Genomic DNA, 8548 nt, shown 5'->3' with positions numbered 1-8548 from the left:
ACCTAAGACAGGAACCGTTCGCTAGAGGGATGGTCTCCTATGACGGGTAAATGGACATATCTGTACCAACCACCTAAGCCAGGCGCAACCCTTGTGTTAATTTTATATATAAAAGGGGGACCTGTGGGAAACCGTGCTGAAGTGCTAGCAGGTGTTGTTTTGTGAAATGTTGAACCTTTGACTTCCTTGAGTGGTTTGTGCTCCCAGCAAGGCAAAACTTGCTACTCTGAGAACAGAGAACCAGACTAGGTCAGGAAGTGTGGAGCTGGCCAAAAAACACACCCTTGTGTATTACCTTTATTGTAACTACTAGATTGCAGACAGTTCTGTTACTTTTTGATGCCCAGAGTATATAAGCTGCAAAAATAAACTTGGGCTGAGGCATTCTACTTAGAACTGCAGCAGTCTACTTAGAATTGCCTGCCCTCCCGATCCCATCTTTGTCTCTCTTCTTTTTTCTCAATCCTCACTCCCCACTTCAGGGACTGTTCGTCTCGTCGGCAGGCACCGACAGTTAGTGTAGCCACAGCAGATATATTAGTGGCCAGTGGCTCACTGGTTACAGCTGACGGCCAACTAGCCACAGCTGACGGCCATCCAACCACAGTTGATGGCCATCTACTACCTGAGCCAGCACCCCTCCACGTGAGGCCGAGAGCCTGGAAACTGCTCTCTGGGGCTCTGTCCCCACAACATATGATACAAAAATATTTTCCTGTAATATGGATTTCACATGCTATATATTTTGGGATACAATTAACATGTTGTTTAAACAGCCCAGTAAATACACTTGTACTATTTATATTTTAGAGCTTATACTTTTTTTTCACATTGTAGACGATTTCTAGTTTTATATTCTCAAGTAGATCATTAATAGGTGATGGAGGAAATTTTCGGTTGCATTCAGATTCAAATTCAGCAGGAACTGGAAAGAAAAAACAGAATTATGTTCTTTAAAATACAACTAAGTATAAGTGTTAAGAAGAATGAGAAAACCTCTAGATGAGGCCACAGCTCACAACAGGAGATCATATTCAATACAGTTTGCCCACGGCTGCACACTGACTTGACTGCTATTGTGGCCAAGTATCAGAGCTTCTGGTTGTCTCATCCTTCATTCATTTATAAACAAGGTCGTAGGACAAGCACTGAAGTTACAAGACGAAGATGACACGGTCCAGCCCTGACCCATCATCTACTATAAGCTGAAGGAACAGATGAACAGGCAATTTCCATTCAGAGGCCCCTATACCATACAAATGCACAACAGGACGCGAGTGGGACCCACAGAAGGGACATCCCAGTATTGATTGTCTGCTCTCTGGTGGAGGTGACATGGACGTTGATGCCTGAAGGACAAGGACAGAGGATGCCATTGAGAGGGAAGCCGCAGATGCGAAGACTAGCATGGGGGAGAACACTACGGAACGAGAAGTAGTCTGGTTTAGCTAGATGCTAGAGCAAAGGGGCAAACGAGGGTTGGTAGCAAGAGATAGGCTGAGATGTTTGGTGAGAACTACATTGATTTGGGTGTTTTCATTCCATGCAAAGCAATGTGGAGTTTCTCCTGAGGATACATGGTAAACTAATGACAAAGTAAATGACTGGAGATTTAAATGTCACCCATCAGGTGACAGCTACAGTGTTTCCTCCAAAAATAAGACTAACCGGAAATTAAGCCCTAATGCGTCTTTTGGAGCTATAATTAATAAAAGACCTGGTCTTATTTTCGGGGAAATATGGTAGCTTGGCCCTTCTAGGAGTACCGTATTTCCCCAAAAATAGACCGGGTCTTATATTCATTTTTGCTCCCAAAGACACATTAGGTATTATTTTCCGGTTAGGTCTTATTTTCAGGGAAACACCATATATGAACAGTAATTGCTTAAGTATCACTAGATAAGTCTGGTTATTGGGCCTCATATCACTGGCAAAAACATAAAAGTTGATGAAGCCCCGTTTTCAACGTGCAGGTGTAAAGTTCCATAGGGATGGCAGAAGAAAGGAAGGGGACAGGCCAGAAATAAAAAGAGATACATAGTCTCTGAGATATTACTCATATGTCATTGTCTTCACTATGAATATTTATGCTTTCACCTTTTTTTTTTTTTTTTTTTTTTTTTTTTTTTTTTTTTTATTAATTAATTTATTTATTAGTTTCAGGTGTACAAAACAAGGTAATACTTAGACGTTCATCATTTATATCCCTCATACTGTGAACCCCTCTCCCCCCATCCACTATCCCTCCGACCTCACACTGAACCATCACATTATATATATAAAATTATAGTTGGCATTCATTAATGTTTAGCTTCTGATGTACAATGCCATGATCAGGTATCCACAGTATCCCTGAGGTGGTCTCCCAAATAGGACGCATGTCCATCGGATACCCAACAAAATCTTTACAACATTATAGAATACCTTCCCCAAATTAATTTTCAAAAGAAAAACCCTGAGGCCATCTTGTGGTTACCAGCTGCTTCCAAATCCCTTCACCTTTCCCCTTATCCCCAACCCCCTCCCACACACCCATCTAACCACTCTCGGTTTTTTCTCTGCGTCCCCCAAACTGACTCTGATTAGTTCATTCACATAGTCTTTTCTTTAGATTCCATATATAAGTGAGATCATATGGTACTTGTCTTTCTCTTTCTGACTTATTTCACTTAACATAATGTTCTCTAGATCCATCCATGTTGCTGCAAATGATAAGATTTCTTTCTTCTTTATGGCTGCGTAATACTCCATTGTATAAATGTACCACAGCTTCTTAATCCAGTCATCTACCGATGGGCATTTTGGTTGTTTCCATATCTTGGCTATTGTGTAAAGTGCTGCAATAAACATAGGAGTGCATACAGATTTTTGAATTGGAGTTTTGGATTTCTCCGGGTAGATGCCTAGGAGTGGAATTACTGGATCATAGGGTAGTTCCATTTTCAGATTCCTGAGATACCTCCATACTGTTTTCCATAGTGGCTGCACTAATCTGCAGTCCCACCAACAGTGCACTAGCGTTCCCTTTTCTCCACATCCGCGCCAGCATTTGTTGTTTGTTGATTTATTGATAATAGCCATTTTGACTGGAGTGAGGTGGTATCTCATTGTGGTTTTTATTTGCATTTCTCTGATGGTTAGTGAGGTTGAGCATTTCTTCATATGTCTTCTTGCCTTCTGTATGTCCTTTTTAGAGAAATGTCTCCCCAAGTCCTCTGCCCATTTTTTAATTGGGTTGTTTGTTTTTTTGGAGTTGAGTTGAGTAAGTTTTTTATAGATTTGTGATATTAATCCCTTATCAGATATATCATTGGCAAATATCTTTTCCCATAGAGTAGGATCCCTTTTTGTTTTATTGATGGTTTCCTTTGCTGTGAAAAAACTTTTTAGTTTGATGTAATCCCACATGTTTATTTTTTCTCTTACTTCGCTCGCGCGAGGGGATATATCAGTGAAAATCTTACTGCGGGTAATGTCCATGAAGTTTCTTCCTATATTTTCTTCTAGATATTTTATGGTTTCAGATCTTACATTTAAGTCTTTAAGCCATTTTGAATTTGTTTTTGTATATGGTGTAAGGAGGTGGTCCAGCTTCATTTTCTTGCATGTGTCCGTCCAGGTTTCCCAACACCACTTATTGAACAGACTATCTTTACCCCATCGTACATTCTTGCTTCCATTGTCGTAGATTAGATGGGCATATAGGCATGGATTTACGTCTGGACTCTCTATTCTGTTCCATTGATCTATGTATCTATTTTTATGCCAGTACCATGTTGTTTTGATTACTGTAGCCTTGTAGTATAGTTTGAAATCAGGTATCGTTATACCTCCCACTTTGTTCTTATTTCTCAAGATTGCTGAGGCTATCCGGGGTCTTTTATGGTCCCATATAAATTTTAGGATTATATGTTCTATTTCTGTGAAAAACGTCGTTGGTAGTTTGATAGGAATTGCGTTGAATATGTATATTGCCTTAGGCAGTATGGACATTTTAACTATATTAATTCTTCCTATCCATGAACATGGAATGTGTTTCCATCTATTTATGTCTTCTTTCATTTCTTTCTTCAGTGTTGTATAATTTTCTGAGTACAGATCCTTTACATCTTTGGTTAGATTTATTCCCAGATATTTTATAGTCTTTGGAGCAATTGTAAATGGAATTGTTTTTTTAATTTCTCCTTCTGCTATTTTATCATTGGTATATACAAATGCAACTGATTTCCGAATATTAATTTTATGTCCTGCTACTTTACTAAATTCATCTATCAGTTCTAATAGTTTCTTGGTGGAGTCTTTAGGGTTCTCTATATATAGTATCATATCATCTGCATATAATGATAATTTTACTTCCTCCTTACCAATTTGGATGCCTTTTATTTCTTTCTCTTGTCTGATTGCTGTGGCTAGAACTTCCAGCACTATGTTGAATAGAAGTGGAGAAAGTGGGCAACCTTGTCTTGTTCCTGATCTTAGGGGGAATGGTTTTAGCTTTTCCCCATTGAGTATGATGTTAGCTGTGGGTTTGTCATATATGGCCTTTATTATGTTAAGATATGATCCCTCTATTCCCACTTTCTTAAGGGTTTTTATCATAAAAGGTTGAACAGCTGTACTCTTGAAATGTTTTCTTTGGATGGGATGAAATATTTATTCCATTAATTATATATGAAGCTAAAGGTACAACTATGCATCTCAATGTGTTTCTGAGAATGTAGGATCTATGCCAAGAACAAGATTGGCACCAGTGTTTCAGAAAAGAACCGGGTCAAACAGAATCTACTTTTCAATTGCAAGATGATGGATTAGAGAGATTTCTAAAGAGGAAAGCAGATGGTCCAGGTTTCATCTTCTCCTTCCTAGACAGTGAAATCTATGGAAGAGGCTATGGATTAGGAGATAGACAAAATGAAGAAAGTTGTCCACCAAGTATCAGATCCTATTACCGACATTTGATGGAAATGGGAGTGAAAGGGAGGCACTGGGTTAAAGATTAATGTTTTGAATGAAGAAAACAAAAGGAATGAGTCGACTTTGTAAGCCTAATATCCCATCATGTCATAAGGTCACCAAGGTCTGCGGGCCACAGGCTCCATCCAGAAGCAAAACATCTCCACAGAAGTGGAATTAAAGATATTCCCCTACATTGACATTTTATTATTCCATAAGGCATCTGGTAATATGCAAGATGACTGGGGAAGAGTTCTCATAACATTTGATTTGGTAATGGCGTAAGGACAGATCTATAGATCAATGAATCAAAATTAAGGATCCGGAAATTAACCTCATATGTAGAGCCGAGTGATTTTTGACAAGGGTGCTAAAAAATCCAATTGGAGGTGAATAGTCTTTTGAGCAAATGATACTGGATCAACTGGATATCCACATGCAAAAGAAAAAATTAGAGCTCTACATCATACCAGATATAAAAATTATCTCAAAATGTAAAAGCTAAAATTATAAAAGCTTAGAAGAAAGCATAGTTATACGTCTTCATGAAAGAGTTCGTAATTGAGTGTTTAAAAAAATAGATTAACTGGACTCCATTAAAATAAAATGCTTCTGTGCTTTAAAGGATACCATTGAAAGACTAAAAAGGCAAGCTAATGAAAGGGAGAAATATTTGAAAATCCTATATCTGATAAGCGATTTGTATCCAGGATATATAAAGAACTCTTACAATTCAACAAGAAAGAGACAGTGCAATTTTAAAAGGGCGAAGGAATTGAAACAACAGTTTTTCAAAGAAGTTATACAAATGGATAATAAGCATGGGAAAAGATTGCTCAGCATCATTAGTCATCAGAAAAAACTACATCAAAACCACAATATGGAGCAGAGAGTTCACTAGTGGTTCCCTAGGGCTAAGAAGAGTGGGAAGGGCAGACTGGCACACGGTGAAGGCTAACAGCACACAGATACTTTCCAGGGTGATGAAAATGTTGTAAAACTGACTGTGATGATGACTGCATAAAGCTTTGAATACACTAAAAGTCACTGCACTGCATACTTTAAATGATGGAACTGCATGCTATGTTCATTATATCTCAATGCAGATTGGAGCCAGTGCTTTGGGGTCATGCAACGGTGTCCTTCTTGGCTTTAGATCACTAGCCAGGGTTGAGACATAGGAGAGGTAACAGTATGCCCTTTTATAGAAAAATGATATAGAAAATAAGCTATCTTTTTCACTGCTTGAGTCTGTAAAATTAAGAGAGAAATCAATATTGTACTGCTCAAAGCATTGAGTGGTTTCTATTTCCCCAAATTAAGTGATTTCTGGGTCCCAAACGGATTACAAAGTACCTTCTGTTTTAACCTAGCCATCTGAATATCCATTTCAGATTGATTGGGTTCTAAATCTCCAAGGAAACTAACCTCTCCATTTTGACTGTCATGTAGCATCCTTGTATTCTGAAAGAGGGTCTTCAGTCTGCAGAATTGTAGAAAACGAGTAAGTCAAATTCTTTAAGAGTAAATGTTTAGTAATTATTTAAAGAGATGATATGTCTATCATACAAAATAAACAAATCTATAAATTATGATCCTCTCCTATTTGTTCCAGTATAAGAGTTTGAAAGCATACTAATAAAATTATAACCTTAGGTAAGTAACATAAAACAATTGTGATACATATGATACAGACTTCATATTGTAACAATGTAAGGTTCTTATAATTAAAGTATTATTAATATCCACTTAAGATTGTTAGTATCAAACATATTAAATATCAGCTATAAACCAGAGATTAGTATCCAAGGTGAAAAGAAAAGTATAATATATGTGGATGTTTTGAAAAGACACCAAAATACCATTCGGTGCCTACTGACCGCAGTCTGCCAGAAGAAAAGAAAGTAGGTACCAACAAGAGATCATTCAAAATAGAAAGAGAAACCGGAAAGAAAAATCTGAAGTCTGAGTGGAGGGGAAAGGAAAGGGGCAGGGCTTTAGAAGAAAGGAAATTGGAGAGATAATGTGTCACAGTCTCTTCGAGTCTGTTTTACGAAGAGATCTTTGCTAGCACAAAGTTAACAAAATGAGAAGAATACAAAACAATGCAGAGAAAGACAGTGACATGGGAGAAAAAACACTGAGGAGAATCAGAGAAAAAACTTCATTCAGTAAGCAGCAAGTAAACAGAAAGCAAGCCACGTGCGGGATTCCCAGACGTTGGGAAAGATTCCATTATTATCTGAGTGAGATGATTACTCATCTCATTCTTTTTTAAGTTATACATATGGTTTGGTATGTATGACATATTTTATAACTGACAAAAAAGTAGAAAGAACATAGAAGCCAAATCAATAACAATTCTGATGTTGTTAAACAATACCACAGATAGGTTTTTAGACATTAAACTGTTAGAATGCTGAAGGGAAGAACACTACAAAAAGAAGGAAAGATTACCAAAGAGAGCACAGACATCCTGCAGAAATAAAGATTCAATGGAGACCAGGAAGAGTGCAGTTGACAGTATATGCAAAAGACACGGTCATTATAGTTTTAGGAATCATTCAAGAGTAGGTATAATATTTTGGCATTCACACAAGTTTGACTATGCTGTGAGTTTCTGATGTAAATTCGTAAGTAGGATAACTTGTTTAATTATGAAAATTACAGGTATGAAATACATTTGTACTTAGGTTTTCATAAAGTAAGAATTATAATTAAATAGTAATTAATGGTTGACATGATCTGAAATATTAAAACCTTACCTGGTAACCTCGGTCTCTAATTCATCATTTTTCTTCTTTTGTTGATTCAAATTATATTGCAGAGATTCTAACTTCTCATAGTACTTTAATTGTTCCTTTTCATCCTCAGACTTTGAAAAACATTTTTAAAGAAAGTTAATTTTAAAATTCTAGAGACTCACTCTTCTTTCTTTAAAACATTATTCCTCATGAGTTCATGAGGAATATATGTAGACAGGTGTATAAAATGTAGTTTATAAACCTGATGCCAGTAAGGGCAGATTTCAAAAACAATGACTTTTCTTAAAACAGCTGAAATTGATTTTACAGTGTCATCATTGGTTTCCTGGAATTTAAATTGCCAAACTTTCTTAAAAACAGACGTTTTTACATGTAAAAATACTAAGTGTTACAGACCTGATTTAAATAGTGGCTCTATTTACATTTCAGTTTGTAGAAATGCCTCCAGAGACATTTTCATCAACAGTTCAAAATTTTACAGGGCTTATGGAATCACATTTTTCTACGATAATCTTTGAAAACTTCCCGTGCAGTCCACCTTACATTATTGTGATAATCTGATATGAGCATCAGAGGAAGACACTCATTCTCTGTTAAGCGTTCTTCCATAGGTTTCAATTTCTGCTTTTCTAGTAAATATTTTTCTCTTTAACTAAAGTTTATCTTCTCTATATTATATAAACACATAACTTTTTCTTGATTCCTGTAACTTTTTCTGTCATCTTGTTTTTCTCCTTGGACTCTAACCCTCTTTAATGTGTGGTCTCATCCCCAGGTCCATATTTTCGCCACTTATTCTCTTCTTTTACATGAGAGCCTGACTTTCTGTC

The 8548-nt window shown here is 36.9% G+C and overlaps 1 long non-coding RNA gene across 1 annotated transcript; it reads right to left on the bottom strand.

The window, feature by feature from the left end:
- Positions 1-286: 286 nt before the first annotated feature.
- Positions 287-7828, bottom strand: LOC308495752. The gene is made up of 3 exons (XR_013993049.1): positions 7719-7828; positions 6382-6436; positions 287-925 (listed from the first exon to the last, which is right to left on the bottom strand). It is a non-coding gene; the product is annotated as an uncharacterized lncRNA (long non-coding RNA).
- Positions 7829-8548: the final 720 nt, after the last annotated feature.

This window comes from Rhinolophus hipposideros (genome assembly GCF_964194185.1).
Source record: "Rhinolophus hipposideros genome assembly, contig: HAP1_SCAFFOLD_273, whole genome shotgun sequence".
Lineage (NCBI taxonomy): Eukaryota > Metazoa > Chordata > Mammalia > Chiroptera > Rhinolophidae > Rhinolophus > Rhinolophus hipposideros.
Note: the sequence above shows the minus strand (reverse complement) of the source record. Positions and strands in the feature narration are given on the sequence as shown.